The sequence below is a fragment of the Notothenia rossii genome, assembly GCF_949606895.1.
Source record: "Notothenia rossii genome assembly, chromosome: 6".
Taxonomy (NCBI): domain Eukaryota; kingdom Metazoa; phylum Chordata; class Actinopteri; order Perciformes; family Nototheniidae; genus Notothenia; species Notothenia rossii.
Window position 1 is genome coordinate 32,071,800 of NC_136909.1, and position 18,196 is coordinate 32,089,995.

Consider the following 18,196-nt stretch of genomic DNA (forward strand, 5'->3'; position numbering starts at 1 on the left):
CAGAAGGTTGTTGTGATGGAGATAACAGGAGAGTTGTTTAAAGACAGCGCGTTCAAGTGTTTTAGACAGGAACGGGAGGAGAGAGACAGGCCTGTAGTTTATAACATCAGACGGGTTGAGAGTGGGTTTCTTTAGGAGAGGGTTTACTCTTGCCTCCTTGAGACTGTTTGGAAAGTGACCAGAAGTTAGAGAAGTGTTGATGAAATGGGTGAGAAACGGTAGAATATCAGGAGCGATAGTCTGAAGGAGGTTTGAGGGGATTGGGTCCAGAGGACAGGTGGTAGGACGGGCAGAGGTAATGAACACCAAAGTAAGGGGGGGAAACGAACACAACAGGACGGTTAAGGGAGAGCTGGGTTATTCTAACTGTCTTGTGGTATCTACCTCCATTACCTTGCCAACCCTTTATGTCATCTTGTCAACACCCAATAATGAACCTAGCTCATTTTTTCGCGGTGAATTTCCATCACATTGTTTCCATCAGACGAGCCTCTCCTCGGAGCTTGAGTTCTCCACACTGACAGCAAAATGAGATCTAATTTGCATCAATAAACAAACATCTTTAAACTGTCTCTTCATAATGGCCTCGGAGAAAAAGAAACCCGCCTTAAAGCGTTCCCACACTCTGCACATCATAGAACAGTCACGAATAATTCACCATGATAATCTGTTTAAAAATTAGCTTTGTTCCAAATTCATGCTTTTAACTTTAACATGTACAACATTTTTTTAGGTCTGAGTTTAAACCAACACAGACTTGTAAAAAATCTTGCAATTGTGAATGAATTAAACAAAAGTGAAACCAAAATATCCTGAAAATGAGCTTTGATTTAATTTGATTTGAGATTTGAGCCCAAAGCCACTGCCTAGCCTCTTAGCATGAGAGCTGCCTAGCTGTTGTACTGAGTTGTGTCATGACCATGGTAGCTGTTTGGCTTAAAAATAATCAATAACTAAGCATAACATTTATACAATTAATGAAATCCAAGCATGTTCTTTAACAAAGACTCAACCTGGCTTCCCTGTTGGGGTGCTGTCAAGTCATCCATCTTTATTTACAGTCCATGGGTTCAGTACCCATACTGAATTGTCTTTCTATTAAGTTTAAATCGATTGCATCTGTAGCTAATTTGACCCTTAGCTAATTTTTCTTGTCTCACACTTGAATAATCTTCCAATCCGAAGTGGTCCCCATGCAGCCTGTGATCAATTGTTCTGACAGCACTTGTGTGTCTCAGAATTGATGACGACTGAATGTAAGATGGCAGGTGCTTTGCAGGTTCAATAAGGTCTGGGGAAATAATGAGTATCCAACTTAAGTGTTAAAGTGAGACAGACATATTGTTTGAGGAGTCAGCCCGCACAATCCCTGAGCACAGCCTTGAAAAGAGACAAGGAGTGGTAGACTCTGCTACAGCACTGAATCATACTCTCATTGTGCCAAAAGCTGTTGAATTAGTTTCCTATTATCCCCCATTTTGTGAAGGAGTTGATCCGTCATGTTGTCTGAAGTTCTGATTGGTCACAGACTTCCGTTATTCTGTTAATTTCATAATAAATTCAGACAGTCAATCAATCAAAGTTGATTTATACTGGACATTTAGTTAATTTGTATCTAATGATAATGAGGATTAATGAAGTTGACATTTTCTAAAGTTTTTCCATCCAGTCCTATTGAGAGTTTTACTTTAGCACATTTGAACAGACAAACACAAGTTATTTCCACTCCGCTATAGGCCTATCCCTCAATCCTAATTGGTTATCAGTGTTTCCATCCACGTTTGCATGCCCAATCGCTTTGCATATAATGGAGCCTGAGTTGAAATGAAAAGAAAATCGGAAAATAAATTATGTGTAAACTTACCAAAGGTGGAAAAGTTCACCTACAGTACAGATGGTAACAGTATGCAGCAAAGTGTGGTGGTCACAGTATGGCTAGGTGCAGAGGTGGGAGAAGTACTCAGATCAATATTTTCTAGTTTATACACACAATCAACACATTCTCACTCCCAACTCGGCCTATGTTGACGTTATGTCAGGGTCCCTTTCATCAGTTTCCAACGCAAGGGGGGGGCTTTAGCGTCAATATTAAACTATCAGGGAGTCCCATTGACTTCTATAGAGCTCCCTGAACGTATGTAGTAGACAATGTACTGCCAGCCATTGAACTCTGTGTACGACAGTATAGATGACACCCAATATCCAACAACAACAGACACATTTCCAGAGCCAGCTAAAGTCCTGGGGGGTATACTACGAAGCTGGTTCAACCTAACCTGGATATGTTTGAGTTAGCCAGTTGGCCTAATCCAAAACATACACGCTCTCGCTAAACGGTACTACGACACGGGTTTATTAAATGGATCGCTCAAGCCAGCCGTGTCCTATCTAGTTAGGTGCACGTTCACATGAAAGGGGTGGTATTTGGAGCATTCGACCAATCACAAACATGGAGAAGCGTGCTGACAGCGCAGCGTCATACTTCCTGAATGAAAAGTCAACTATATAATTAGACACATATGAAGACGTTAAACTTTAAACATCCATGACTTAAACACTTTATCCAGGATAAAAGCCACCTAGCTGCACCTGCAAGGTGAATACAGCTGGTAAAAGAAAAAGTGTTTGAATGAGTACATTAACAGGTTTATGATATCACTGCCCCGTCTAAGACACGAGTGGATCTGACTTTAATTACATTTGACTCGAGTGTTTCGTCAACTTAATGTGTTGCTTAAAATAATACTTCTGCATACAGTATGTGACACTGTGAATGTTGCACGGCCAGATACGGCTCAGCTGACTCAGATAAGGAGATATATGATACATTATGATGTGATATGCCGCGGACTGTACTTAATGTTACTCTGATCCGGTTACTTATGTTGTGGCAGATATTTAAGTAAGCTTTCTTAACGCTAATGTTGTAATAGTCAGATTGCTCTGAAGATGGGGAAGTGCAGCTCAACTCAGTGAAAGCACTGCCTGCTGACCAATCAGAGCTCAGTGTGCGGAGTTTAAAGCGATCAAGTCATATTACAGGAGAAAGGAAATACAGAAAAGCTGCCGTTGCAGGAAAGACGGCCGGCAAAAATCACCGACTGTGTGAATGTGAACATTAATAGAATATCACTTCCCATCTTCAGAGCAATCTGACTATTATAACATTAGCGTTAAGAAAGCTTACTTAAATATCTGCCATGAGAACTGATCGCGTTCACACCGGAATAAGTCCCTGAGGGAGGATTAGGAAAATGCTAATGCTAATCATGCTAATGCAAGGATAATAAAATGGCGGCTTCACAAAACGTTTTGGGAGTTTGACGGGGCGTGGTTTGCAATCCGCCCAGCCAATCAGACATAGGAACCTTTTTACCCCACGGAAGTCCCTGCTCTCTACCAGGGACTGAAAAGGGGGTAAAAAGGTTCTGATGAACTCATTTCAGTTCCGGCTCTTTTTGGTGTGAACGCGACATTTCTGAACTATATCGGAACTAAAGTGGGAAAAGTACTGCGGTGTGAACGCTGCTAATGGGGTATGTAAATTATTTCAGAAAAGACTTTTTGTTATATTCCATGGAATGCTCTTAACATCCCGATAGCAATGAATATATGAAATGCTTTGACAATAAATACATACACAAATTAATCTCTGGAAGCCGTAGCGCTGTAAAAAGCACGACCAATCATCTGAGCCGGCTAAAATAACTGGATGGCCTACCTGCCTGTCAGCCTTCCTTCTGTGCACAAACTTATCTCGTGCCCTCATTGGTCATGTGCGCGTTCGTGTGTGTTGGAGGAGGGGCTCTGTGAGGAAGTCTGAAGGAAGAGGCAGATTTTTTCCCGTTGTGTATTTTCAAATTCTAGCGCACTCGAGCTGTTTTCTCCATTCTTACCTACCCCACCGTTAACTCTTTTTAGGGTGCAGCTATATGTTTTATTTATTTCAAAGTGGCCACATTTTAATTATATATTTGTTTCCTTCAAATGTGCAGAGGACTACCCAAGTGCTGTGTTTAATTTATTTTAAAGTAGGCCTGTGTATTATTTTTAATTCTCCTTATAGGAGTTCTTTGTTTCTTATTAGAGGTTAACAGTTTTATACAATGTAATACAACTGTAGTTTTTGTCTGATATAACAATAAATACAACTTTATTAGCTATCAAGCTATGAAATATGCTTTGCGGCTCCAGACAATTTTTGTTTTGGAAAAAGGAGCAAAATGGCTCTTTTGGTCAAAAAGGTTGCAGACCCCTGCGCTAGCCGATACACGATCCGGTCCACATAAACTGTGAGTTTAGGAGTAGGCCTATATGGATATGTAATTTATAATTTAAATCGTATGTACATTTCATGCTTTTAACCTAAACGAATAGTGTATAGATAGATACTTTATTCATCCCAAATTGGGAAATTATTTCGTTGCAGCCCAGTGTTATTGGACATTACAAATTAATAAAAAATATGTAGGAGGAATATAAAATACAATACAAATAATTAGCATAAACATCAAATATATATATATATATATATATCAACAGTAGCTCAAAAGAGTATCTGAATAATAGAAATTAAAAAAATGTTTGTATTACTCTATAATAAAAATCGAAAAGAAAATTATGAATAACACTGAATATATGAATATTTACTTCAGGAACATAACAGCAATTTAATATTAAGTACTCGTTTGACTACAGTAGAGTCTCTATCTCAAAAAACATGCATTATATCACGCAATAACAGATACATTTTATGAACAAACATGATTTGAGGTTTATGATGATAGCTAATAGAAAACATCTTATCATGCCAAAAAAAGATTACACAATACGTACTGACTATTACCAGAAATTGAAAGTTACTTTATGATATTACACTGGAATTTGTGAATTTTAAAGTGCTACTAATTTAACTTTGATATCACACTTAACATTATTTTGAAGTTGAATACAATCAACATCATTTGGATTATATAATTTGACTTTAGTAATCATACATGGTTATATGGAAGAATTTTTGTTTTGTGTCATGCCAATAACTATATGTGATACATGTGATGTTTTTGTTTTGTTCATAATGTAGCAACAATGCCAGGTGGATCCACAAAAAGACAGTGTCCCCATTGTTTGAAAAAATCAAACTGCGCAAATCGTAGATGCACAAAGGTAAATATAACTATATATATATATATATATATATGTCTACTAAAGTATTCATAATACAGTCTATTATACTGTCTCTCGGACAAAGCAATTTTTCATACATAAATGGCAGTTAGTTTTGCCTATAAATATCTCATTGTTTTCTGCAAAACCCAATACAATAAAAGTGGCGAAACAAAGTGGTGACTTTTTTCTAACAAAAGCCGGAAAGAGTTTTGTCACTCCATAAATGTGCATCACAGTAGGTGTTTTTTAGAACATTACATTTACTGCATTTGCCTGTTCCATTGAAATGTTCCATTTGACTGTTGGTTCTTTTAAATAAAAAAAAATTTGATTTAAAAAAATGAATAATATCTTATTATGATTATATATGAGGCCATATAATGGACATTCATAGTGTCAATTAAAATGTGAATTGCTACAAATAGTTAGATAAAGTGAATGTGGCCCCTCTGTATACTGTTAATTAGATATCCTAACTTGGTTAGCCTGCTGAATAAATGATCCGGTACATTTACTCGGTAGCATATTTTGTCAGTCTGTACAATCAGTTGAATTTAATTGATTTTCCGATTTATTTTTTTGTGAAGTATTATAATATATATAGTTAAAAGAAAGAAATAAGCAATACTTTGTTTTTCCCAACTGTTTATAACTGTCTTTCTATCATAAAAAGTAAGTATGTCCTCCCTACTCCCTCTTTCCCTATCACTTCCTCAGTGTGGGAAGATGTTGGAGCTGAAATCAAGGCACACGGCCCGTATGAAGGATTTCCGGCAGAAAGCAAAAGACTGGGCCGAAAAAGTACACTGGTCGAGAAATCAATCGAAGATCTTCGATAATTCTGCCCTGATGGTAATAAACATTTAATTTAATTTTGGTCAGCCATTGAAGGTTACTGTCCCACAACATTAGAGAAATATTAATTGAATCTATATCATACAGGGAAGGAACAACTTTTGAAATGTCATTCAATTATGTGTCAAGATTTCATTAACCCAAATGCATTTGCAATATTTCAATAATTAGCTAGTATAAATATAAAAAACGATACATTGACTTTAGCCCTGTCAACATTGTTTGCCATTCATCCCCACCCCCCAAAGCAATTTTAGACTAAATTTTCTGACTCACCAACCAACATCAAAGAACTACTAGCAACGTATGGTATCCTCACGTTGCCTACGTTTAAGCCAGAAGGTCAAATGCCCCACAGATTAAAACCTACTGCCAACTCTCACTTACACTCTGCACCTGCATAAGAGGATTTTACTCTCCATAACAGCAGTAGGCAGAAGTATGTCTTCCTCATTTCAAAAGGGACAACAAAATACATAAGGCTCTAGAAATAAAGGCAATTTTTCTGATACACTCTTTAAAACATTTTCACAACACTCTCCACTCAGCTTCATTTTGGGAATATCTGAGTAATAGAACGACCAGATGAGATAACAAATTAAAAGACTTTGTGTGAGCCTTTGGACTGTAGTAGTTAGTTTTCCTGAAGTCCGTTTTTCTTCTTGTGCACAGATTTCCTTAAGGTAGCTTATTTTGGAGACAGCTCTGCTGCCAATTCAACATGTTGAATCATCAGCAAAGGTTGTTGGGAATGGCAAAAAATGCCAATGATGCGGGACACACCACAAAAACATGGCTGACGGCCAATGCGGTGTGGTTAAGAGGTGTCTCCTTTGGTTCACTTGTAATGTGGTAGAGTGAATATAACTTCATGGCGGATGCTAATGAATGGCAAAACAGAACAGGAACACAATTGTCTCTTTAGAGAATAGTAGTGGTGTTGCTCTGATGGTTCTCTCTGATTAAGACACACTATAGAGAGTGGACTGCCAACTCTCTTTTTTAAAGTCTTGCCTTTTTAACACTGCCTGGAAAATCTATCTCTGTCTGTATCTATTTGTGTGATGTTTGTCTATGTGTTTTTCTTTGTTTTTAAGGTCGAAAAACTGAAGGCCCTTGGGTACTTTCCTCTCCTCTTCTGGGGGAAGTACCACAATAAAAATAAGAAGTGGACGGCCCAGCTCCAGTGCCCCTTCGAGCTGCCACTGGTAGCCCATGCGGTCCTGGAAAAAATTGTTTGCCTTTTTTGAAGGCTTTTTAGAAGGTAGTTCACAGCACATTCATGATTTTTTATTAAGTTTAATCCTGTATTGTGTACCTATCCAGATGGATCAGATAGAAATGTCAGTCAGATAATATTTTAGACAACCTAAATTGGTTTTGGGCAATTCATTTATTCCTTTTTCTTTGTTAAACTTTAATATTTTTTGGTTAATCATATTTTCAACCCCGCACTACATCTTTAATGTCTTGTTTGTCTGCTTTGTTTAACTTCAAAGCATGGGATCCTGAGACAGAGGGTCTAGGCCAGCATGAAAGGACTGGAGAAGAAGATGACCAGACAGAACAGGGGGAGGGAGGTGAAATGGATGAGACTGAGGGAACTACTGAGATGCAGGAGATGGAGACAGAAGGGGACATAGAAACACAGACAGACAGATTAGCGAGTGAAGGACTGGAGAGAGGAGAGCTTGAGGGACAGAAAGACTCAGAGGAAGAGTTTGGACCGGTGGTGGCAGGAGAGATGGAGGCAGGCAAGGAGAAAGAACAGGTGGTGGAAGTGGAGAAAGAAGAGTTTGAGGCAGAGAAAAAAGCAACCAACAGGTAGGTATCAATATAGACTAGAGAATGCAATTCCTGAAGAAATTGCTATTGCGAATGCTTTATGCTGAAAAGCTGATGCTAAACTGCTATGCTGAAATGTAATGTGTAAGAGGAAAGTGAAGACTTGAGATTGAAATGATACATAAATACTGGGGGCTTGAATGTGTGATGAGAGAAGAAAAGAAAGTAAAAAGGCTTGGAAAAGCAGCAGAATATTTGAACTGCAAACTTCTGAACTAACTTGATGGCGAATGATCTGTCGCCATAGCAACGGCATTTGATGACCCCCTATAACACGCTTAGATGCGTTGATGGCTGCATCGTTACCAAACCTGTGAAGTTTTGGGGCGTTTGGAGCGATTTCACTGAAGTTATGAGAAAACCGTGTTTCAAGGCGAGCATTGTGTTGCCATGGCAACGGTATTTGAAGAAATCTCAAAACTGTCCCGTAGATGTCTTCACGGCTGAACTGTTAGCACACATGTGAAGTTTGAGCACTTTTTGAACATTTTCATAGGAGTTAAAGCGACATCATGTTTTATGGAAACGGCATATGGTGAGATCTCAGATTTGGCGTAGAGCTGTTGAGGCATGGACCGGTGATATACAAGTGAAGATTGGGGGACGATTGGACCGTGTCCATTGGATTTATAGCGACATCATGTTTTATGGCGAGGATGTGTTTCCATGGAAACCGCATATGGTGAGATCTCAGATTTGGCGTAGAGCTGTTGAGGCATGTTGGAGATTTGGAGGATGTTGAAAACCAACCTCGTCTCCGCGTGTCGTTTGCTAAACTGGGTAAATTCGTTAAAAAGGAGGGATTAAGAAACACCAGAATGCAAGTGAAACAATAATCCGGCTTTAATGATACAAGGTAACAATACAAATACATCACCCAATCTCCTAATCACGAAGCACTCTGCAGAGTACTCCGGGCTCAGGTTCCACTACCGTGTGAGACAGGTCTCAGGAACGGCCGGTGAAAAACAAGAGCGCGAACCAAAGGAAAACACAGGCTTTCATACTAAAACACAGGAGGAGGTGTGTACGTGCTTTCCCCCAGAGGTCATCTTATTGGCAGAGACCAACACATGGCCTGTCGCACCCAATCAGTGCGACACAGAAGAAGAAACCCGGAAACAAAAAGTCTCATTCAGTTTGACGAAGACCAGACACCTTTTGGTGTCTGGTACGAACCTGCTCTAAACAACAAGTTTCCTTATCTTATTTCACATCTTGCAGCCAGCACACACACATATGCTCTAGGAAGTGACCCTTGTTATAGGTCTGAATGTCCTGTCCCCTGAAAGTCATGAGTTTTGGTTGATTAACAGAAGTTTAATTGTTCTTGTGGCTTAATGGCTTCCCTGAACTTCCCTTCACCCCAAAGTCAGCTTACTAGGAATGAATACATTTTATTGATAAGCTCAAAAGGACGTTTATCTTGGTTACTGCTGGGTGACCCAAGTCTCCAGGCCTGCAGGATGTGTAGGCGATAAACATTAATTCTACAAGACTTTAACTACATTATCTGAAAATGTATCTGGGACTTCCCCTGTTAATTGCAAGGACTATTGATTATTAACAGAGAGACCCTAGGGGCCTCTTCTTGGTATCTGCTAGGCAGAAGTCACTCAATGCAGAAATCACAAGTTTAACACATAGTCTATATAAGGTGACATTAAAATGAATATACCAGATTGAACTTTCCTGCCATAACACGTTACTTTAATCCTTCAAATAATCCTTCAATTCCCCCTTTTTGGTCTCGCCTCACGAGACCAACACACATACGACATTTGAAACAAACTACTGTCCTTCTTTGATACTGTGTCTGTCCCCCTTCATTAAATCTTTGAGAACAGAAAACAACCTCCAATGACAGTGAAGAAACTATCAGAGTGAGAGCCTGAGTGCCAGAAAGCAGCATCCTTGCGTGTTGTTGAATCATCAGGGCCCCCCCTCAGCGGAATACGCCAACAAGGGCAGCTGATAGGGAGGGGGAGATGCGGCCTTTCCTTCAAAGGTGGAACTGATTAATCTGATCAGAGAGAAGTAGACTCCTCTGCTGCCTCGAGAAGTCCCCCAGCCCGCTGACGCCTCCTTCCAAGTCGTCTGCTGTAGGGATGTCCGCGAGGTCCTTCTCCTCCAGTCCGCTGATGCCTGCTTCCAAGTCGTCTGCTGTAGGGATGTCCGCGAGGTCCTTCTCCTCCAGTCCGCTGATGCCTGCTTCCAAGTCGTCTGCTGTAGGGATGTCCGCGTTGACGATAGCCAGGTCCATCCTGATGTCCTCCAAGGTCCTAGCCGGAGTGTTCCTCGCCGCACACTGGCTCCAGTAGTACCAGATGTCCCCCTTTGCTCCTCGGCGGACGGCATGAGATGTCCTCTGGGTCACTCTGTAGAGGCCGGAGAGCCTGGGGTTGAGTCACGTAGGCCTGACGAACTCCGCTGTGTCGGCCTCCTGCTCCTCGGGTCCCCCTTTTGGCGTCAGCAACCTGTGTGGAGAAATCTGATACCCAACCCTCAAGTCTACGCTCAGGGCTTCTGGGCCCTCAGGGGTTTGACCCACCACTGGTAGGCCGCTTCAGAATTCTAATACTTGGCCTGTGTCAACAAAATAAACCCCAACATCTTCAGGTGAACTAAATAACATATCTCAATAGCTCTGAATTCCTGACAAGCATCTGTGTTATTTTAAATGAAATCCTTGAGATCCCATTTAAAATCTAAATATAATATGAACTGCTAATGTCTCTGGTATTGGAACACACTAATGTTATGGATTAAAAACAACTAAAATCATGATACTGACAAAGTGAATAATTTCCAGGCGAGACTGCTTCTACCTCTCACTGCTTGGATATTATCAAGCTGAAAAATGAATACAGAAATCCAACATACTGTCATCAAATGTCTATCTATTATGACTTTAAATTAAATGTACATCCCCATAATGATCTAAACAGTCTATGGCTTTTACTTCTTTACCAGGCTAGTTACAAGATGTTGTCTAAATTAAATTCTATCTCATTACATTACTATGTTTTAACTTAGCTGTAATATGTTCTTTCTACATTTCAAACCTCAGTTACTTTAATACCTGTTGAAATATTACCAAATTGTTTTCATTATCCCAGTTCACCTTCTCATTCTCATTCTGGAATTACCTCTCTCAGTAGCCCCTTGGCCACTGATTCTGCATCTGTGTTACCTGTTATAACTCAATCAATATTAGAAACATGTCAACATTAATCAAACAGTATCTTATCCCCAGATAGGGAGCAGGTTAAATCTAAAACTGTCAATCAATGGTCAGATTGAACATCTGAGTTGGGGCGGCAGGTTTCTTCCAGTCCCTAAATGAAAATGTCCCACAGGCATGGACCGGTGATATACAAGGGAAGATTGGGGGACGATTGGACCGTGTCCTTTGGACTTATAGCGACATCATGTTTTATGGTGAGGATGCGTTTCCATGGAAACCGTATATGGCTAGATCTCAGATTTGGCGTAGAGCTGTTGAGGCATGGAACGGTGATATGTTCTTATATATAGAATTACTAACAAAGCACTTATATACTAATAAAGGGCTGGCTTTCTAAATGCCAGTTGAGTAGCACTTGAAATGTTTGGCTCTATGAAACCTGATGTACTTATATGATTCTGTTTTCTTAAAGGTTGTATCTTCCTGGTCGAATGCACTTATTGTAAGTCGCTTTGGATAAAAGCGTCAGCTAAATGCAATGTAATGTAATGTAATGTAATGTAATGATATACAAGTGAAGATTGGGGGACGATTGGACCGTGTCCATTGGACTTATAGCGACATCATGTTTTATGGCGAGGGATGCGTTTCCATGGCAACGGCATTTGAAGAAATCCCAAAACTGTCCCATAGATGTCTTCACGGCTGGACTGTTTGCACACTGCTATCTGAAGTCTGCTGCTCTGAGCATGTCAGTTGGAGTGATGACATCATCGTGTTCCATTGCACAGGTGTTTATAGTTGAGCTAACGAGGTGCCTAGACTTCAAAGGCTTCATTGTTCTGAATGAGAGATGAACCTCTTACATGTGAACGTTTTGTGGAAGAACCGTAACAGATATCTGTGAAATTTCAAAACGTGAAGCATGTCAAGGAAGTTGAGTATGTGAAGTGTAATTTTTGTGTAGTTTCGGGTTAATAATGTGGCCTTTTTGGCAGTTTAACTAAAGGTGTGAGGCTGCTACCGTGAGGAAATATCTGCCTGAAATTACAATGGGGTTTAATGGAGGAATGTTGAACGTTTTTGTCACTTCATGCCCTCAAAAAGCATTTTGTTTAATTATTTTTGCTTTATTATTTTTCATTTTTCAAGCTACGAGATGTTTTCCTACGTTTCTCATGATAAATTATGTCTCAGGAATGTAGGGTTTGGGAATTATGGCAGTTTAAAAAAAAAATATGAATGCGAATTTCAAGCTGTCCTCCACTCTAGCTGTGACATCACACACTCTAGTTAATGTTAAAATGTGAAGAAAACCTCTAAAACAAGGTCTGAACAATGTTTAATATCTCTAAAAGTGAGAATCAGATTTAAAAGTTGTTTTACACAAATAATGTCAGAAAGATGTGTAACATTTTAAAGTTGGAATGAGGTGTCTGAGTGAAATAAATGAACAGTTAGCAGTTGAATTGCATGAAGATTTGTTGAAGTCTGAAGATTTTCTCCATTGACTTCAATGTTAAAAATGTGATGTATTATGGGATTTATCTCTGGAATTATGAAAGTTATGAATGAGAAAAGTAATAGCCATCGATTCCCGACCGAGCTAAACGTTTTGATGTTTGAACGGAGTTTCTGCGATGTTCAATGCGGGAGGAGAAGAGGGCCAAAATACCGGCGGAATAATAATAACAATTTCGTGCGTAGAATAACAGTTAGTTGGAATGCTGTTAACAGCATTCCCACTAAAATATATGATGTAGAACAATGAGGAAAATCTTGACTCTATACAATATGAGATACAGAACGGTTAAAAAAAGTACCAGTGTAAAAAAAAAGGTAGCACCACCAACTGGCCTGTAAGCCAGAAGATTTTTCACTCTTTGCTTTTCCAACTTTTTCTTAAAATGTAAGTGTTCTCGCAAGTACTTCCCTGGTTTGCAAAGCACACACCACATGACTATTGCAATTAACACTTGTTTTTTGTTTCTCTTTATAGAAAGAGAGCTGTTAAAATATCAGCAAAAAAGAAACGAGGCAAGAAAAAACAAAACAAGGAGGAAGGTATGAAAAGAAATACAGGCATTTCAGATCTGTAAAAAAATACAACTTCTAACATAATAGTAGTTGAAGATGTGTTTTTAATTGAATCTTTTGATTCCTAAAAAAAGCTTTGTGGCACATGGAGATAATCTGTGGTTCACTATGTGGTCATTTGTGGTACCCAAGAGGTGCATTATGTCATATAAAGTATGGGGAAATGATGACATGCATTTGTTTGAGGCCTTACAAATGGTGTTTTTCAATTTGAAAACCCAACTTAAAAGTTTGCAAGACCATACATGATATCAAGTTTTGGATTTATGGACAATTTAATTTCATGTTTCTTTACAGTGTGTGAATATCACAGCAAACTGGACGCGTTTCCAGTGCAATCTGTGTCAAAGACACGTGAAAGCAAGGTTAGTAGCTATATTGTTTGCATGAAGTACACAACAGGTATGGACCTTCAACACAACAAACATAATAGTTTTCAAATTGTTGAATTTTGTCAGAAATTCAACAATTACATGTTGAGCTGTTCTCTGGGAGGTCTTACATTAATCCAAACATTTACCATTTTAAAATCCTGGGGGATGAAATGCAATGAAGTATTGAATTATAAATTAAAATAATTAATATTTAGTTTTTGTCCTCTCTTCTGTTTCAAAGGGCTGTAAAGAAGTGCTGGTCCATTGGCTGCCCTGCCCTGCATGGCAAGTTTAGATTTCTTGTTTAACTCAACTGTCAATAAATTGACAGTTCGGCCTAATTAATAATGGAGTGTAATGTGTACACCTGTATGTTTGTATACCTTATGTATGCCATGTGATCTTTGTAGTGTATCTGTGACTCTGGTTGTTCTATATGTATACCTGTGTTTATGTGTATTGTCTCGACTTCCCAAGGCAAATCTCTCCCAAGGGAGACAATAAATCTCTATCTATCTATTTAAGAAGTCAGTTTTGCCATGAATTGCGAGTTATTTAAGTTCATATAATAAGCACCTGCACCATTTTAAGTTCAGAAATCAGGGTTGCTTTGTAATTATAGACTAAGAGAACTTAAAGAGGACATAGTCTGTTAATTTCCAGGTTCATTAGTATTACGTTTTTCCTGCTTAAATGTTCAAAAAGCTCTTTATTGTTCTCATACTGCCTGTGATGCTGCACCTCTTTTCACCCTCTGTCTGAAGCCAGAGCCAACCGCTTGGATACGTCCCGCCCCTTAGTCTATTACGTTTAATGTAGGAATTAGTTTCAGGCAAGTGTGTTGGAGAGAAACTCTGGGGGAACTTTTTCTATTCAGCTTTTGCAGTGCCTTTACATTCACAATTACGTAATCAACACACTACTGGAAATGGAAAACCCCAAAAAGCACTATTGGGCCCTTTTTAATATGTGGCATTGGTGATAGCCTAAAGAGGGATGTAGCTTTGTCAACACCTAAATCTACTGTTAAGTGTGTTTTTACTAAATAGTTACGAAGACTTAAATGACATGCTAAATTGTGACCAGCTCGAATGTCAACAATGTCCAATATGCAGTTATGGTCATCATTATTGTTGAAGGAATCAGGTGAACTGCTTATCATAGAATTAAAAATAATGCAGTATGGTTTGGGGTAAACAACGTTTAAAACACTGCTGTCTCACAGACAACATTAAAAAAAAAAAAACACGCTGAATACATTTCGGTGGAGAGTTAGCTGGTTATGGAAGCTTAGCAGCATAAGGATCACCCTCAGTTTCCTTGGAAAGTCGGAACAAGAGTAGGCACTAAAGGCCCGACCGACCGGCCTAGCATCCAGGATTTGAAAACAGACCGTTATGTGTATGGCCCTTCTTAGGGTTGAGAAGACATTTGAAAGGATTTTGTATACTCAACATATTTCAGAAATTGAAAAAAAAATGTCTAACTGGTTTTTTTTGCCTTGTTTTTCTTTCAGCAAAAAGACCTGGCCACCATCCTGGGAACCGCATGAATATAAACATGACAGTGTCCTAAATGTTCGTCGTTGTAAATTATGAAGTTCTGTTGACGAAATAGTTCATTTAAAAAATCTCATAAATAAATCATATATAAATATATTTGATATCAAAATAAAAGTATTTGTTTATAAACATCTGTTTCATCATTTACAGTGTTAGCAAGGCACTCACAATATTGTTCAATACAGTCGTGATTGATACAAGTTATGATTGATAAAACTAGTAAATCTGTCGGATTTTGTAGGCTGTTTTTTTTACTCATTGCTATTGATATCAATTAAGAAATTAATTTATAGGGACACCCATAGCTGGTCAGGGTCAGGAACTTTCCAAAAACGACAGATCTTATAGGACAAAGTTTATTGCTCACCTCTGTCTAACGGAAGCCTCTTTCAGGTGTAGATTTTGAGACCATTTGGGACTCCAGCCTCAAGTATTTTGAATAATTGATTGTTTGATGGTAGGAGATCTTTAAGGTATAAAAACATTTTATGCCTTCAGATGTGGGCTTTATACCTTCTTTAACTACAAAATACACACAAATATACACTGAGGGTCAGGATTAGATAACACTGCTGTATTCAACCGGTATCAGGGCAAGACGTGAACATGTGACCATTTACCATGCTGGGAGACGTGAAGATGTCACGAATAAACTAAACCCACTAAAAGTTTTTACCACCATTCAAAAGCTTTCTGATGCGGGTCTTGAAACAAAGCAGAGAAATTATGACCGTTAGTGGCCACAGGTGCGAAAGCTCTCTCCAGAGCTACTGGAAGCCCAATCTCGGGGACCGGAGAAAGTGGAGCAATATTCTCGCCACGCCAAGCAACAGCCTCGAACAACCTCAACCTATACAAGTGACCACGTAAGCCATGCTACTGTACTATGCTGGACAGTTTTTCATTGGGTGCACAATAAACGGCAACACACATTAATGTAAATAAACAGCCAAATAATGGATCAACGCTCTAATATGTTCGCCAGCTGTTAGTGTCGTTGCATAGCAACCAGGTCGCACTATGTTTTGTGCAGAAGGCAACGGAGGGACTAAAAACTATTTAAATTAGAATGTGTATTTTTCTTTCATATTGCCACACTTGGTAACCGTTTTATAAAAGCAATAGCTCACTTCAGGCCGTGATATATGCTCATTATATCACAGCTAAGGGGGTTGTCGACCCTCCGCCTGTCGTGAGCTATTGCTTAAGTATACCCCAGCATTTCAATTAGATAAAGGACCTCTGTCTGGATCTATGCATTTCCTTATTCTCTTTAAAGGATGGACTGATTGTGATGAAGCTTTCAAGATAAAGCACCTTTTGTCCCAGAATGTGAGAAAAATACACACAAAGAGAATAATTATAGTTTCATGATCAAATGTTGCTTATTCTACACCTGATTTGTGCATATTGTCAACACATATTACTGGTTTTATTTTATTTCAAATAATGATAGTATTCATTTTCAATTGAAAAAATATATTTTGAGTTAATTTACTTAGAGTGGAATGCATTTCAATTGCTTTGAACTTAGATATATGTGTAGCTTTTATTCATTTTAATTTCTGCATAGTAAATTCAACTAATTTGATCTGATTTATACCTTAAATATAATACATACAAAACATTTTCCGGACTATTTCATTGCGCAGCACCAATATAAACCCCTGAATAAGAGGAACGCTGAAGTCAACAAAACCACATCAGACGTCTACTCAGCCAAAGCAACCCAAAGTAATGGGACAGTTTTATACAAAACAACTAAATATAAGTAGAGAAAATGTTGAAAAATAAGAGCAAAAAAGCCAAATATTGTTGACAGTGAAATGTAATGTCCTGGGAAAACAGCATGCAAAAGTGCAGAATGGACAGTTTCATAGTTTCTCTAAAGTGAAAAAGCCAAATCTGATTTACAAGGCACATACACGATATGTCAGGAAATAAATGGAAATAAAACTAAAATAAGCTGTGCCAACCATTAAGATGCTTATACATGCGCTAAAATAAAAAATACATGAAGAAAAAAGGTCCCAAAGCGCAACACTTGCCAGCAGGATTCAGCATTTCGACACTTCAGAACTAATAATTATTTCATTGAGGCATTATTTGAAGCTGGTATTTCCCAAGCGTGTTTAGAACTGACATGATGCCTCAGGCATGCATTTTTTAGACAGCTGAGAGAGATACTGGTGACATGTAAATGAAGCTGAAAAGCTATTTACCCTTCTTATCCTCGAGCCTGGCTGTCATCCTCTGCTAAACATTAACGTTTTCTTTGTAAAAGAAACCAACACAAAACAGCTGCTTGCAGAAAATTGTGGACACATTGAGCTGAAAGTATTCATCAAAAGCCAGTTTGTCTTTCAAAATAAACCCATTTCATGCTATGATTTTTCTTTCTTCTCTTTGGTTTGCTCTCAGAAAGTCTTCTTTCACAGTCCTCATGCGATGTATGTGAAACTCTTCCTTCTGCAAACCCCAGAGGATCGCAGGAATGCAGATAGATGGTTGCCTACATGCCTGCTGAATATTTAGCCAAGAGGGTATGTGTGGGAATCTGAAACAAGAACTTCTGTCTCAATAAACAAAGGCATCCAGAAAGATTCAGCAGTCTCTCCCGATTGCAAAGTTTACCATCTTTGAATGGCGGCATACAGACTCGTGTTTTGTATAAAGTCAAATCACGACCATGGCCAACACCTCGTCATTGCTTAGTTAAATGTTCCCTTTCAAACAATCTCATCAAAACCGTCACCTTATCCAGTGCTATTAGAATTTAAGTGGATTAAAGTCCTTTTTTTATTGTGGATGATGGACTAAATACTTGTTCCCCATTCACAGTAAATCTAAATGACAATCATCAAGGTGAAGCAGCTGTCTGAACACTGATGTTACCCTCCTTCAAACAAATGAAACCTTCACTTTCATAACTGTTGATGACTCACTTCTGATTATCATGCACATCACCCTTCTACATTTTGAAAGGATGATTTGAAGAATCTATTTAGATTTCAACAACACAAGTAATTTGATTTTATTCATTGGATTTAATTGTACTTTTTGTAGTCTGATCATAATCATTTCAGCATATATCCAGACAGATTTTT

At 38.6% G+C, this 18,196-nt stretch overlaps 2 long non-coding RNA genes across 2 annotated transcripts in view; one reads left to right on the forward strand and one right to left on the reverse strand.

Moving 5' to 3' along the window:
- Window positions 1-8,688: 8,688 nt before the first annotated feature.
- LOC307044809 overlaps window positions 8,689-18,196 on the reverse strand; it is a 449,985-nt gene continuing 440,477 nt past the window's right edge. Inside the window, exon 2 of the long non-coding RNA XR_013809694.1 lies at window positions 8,689-9,623. This is a non-coding gene — a long non-coding RNA (uncharacterized lncRNA). The remainder of the gene's footprint in view (window positions 9,624-18,196) is intronic.
- Window positions 9,644-13,812, forward strand: LOC307044808. The gene is made up of 3 exons (XR_013809693.1): window positions 9,644-13,120; window positions 13,451-13,518; window positions 13,769-13,812. It is a non-coding gene; the product is annotated as an uncharacterized lncRNA (long non-coding RNA).